This window comes from Trachypithecus francoisi, unplaced genomic scaffold (genome assembly GCF_009764315.1).
Source record: "Trachypithecus francoisi isolate TF-2019V2 unplaced genomic scaffold, Tfra_2.0 Lachesis_group19, whole genome shotgun sequence".
Classification (NCBI taxonomy): Eukaryota; Metazoa; Chordata; class Mammalia; order Primates; family Cercopithecidae; genus Trachypithecus; species Trachypithecus francoisi.
Window position 1 is genome coordinate 20,008,581 of NW_022681464.1, and position 234 is coordinate 20,008,814.

The following is a 234-nucleotide window of genomic DNA, read 5'->3' on the forward strand; positions in this document are numbered from 1 at the left end:
GGGCAACATAGTGAGACATCATCTCTACAGAAAACAAAAAACTTAGCCAGGCATGAAGGTACATGTCTGTAGTCCCAGTTACTCGGGAGGCTGAGGCAGGAGGATCGCTTGAGCCCAGGAGATTGAGGCTGGGGTGAGCTGTGTTCACATCACTGTACTCCAGCCTGGGCAACAGAGCAAGACCCTGTCTCAACAGAAAAAAAGCTGGCAGGTCTCTGAAAGTGGTGGGTAAGG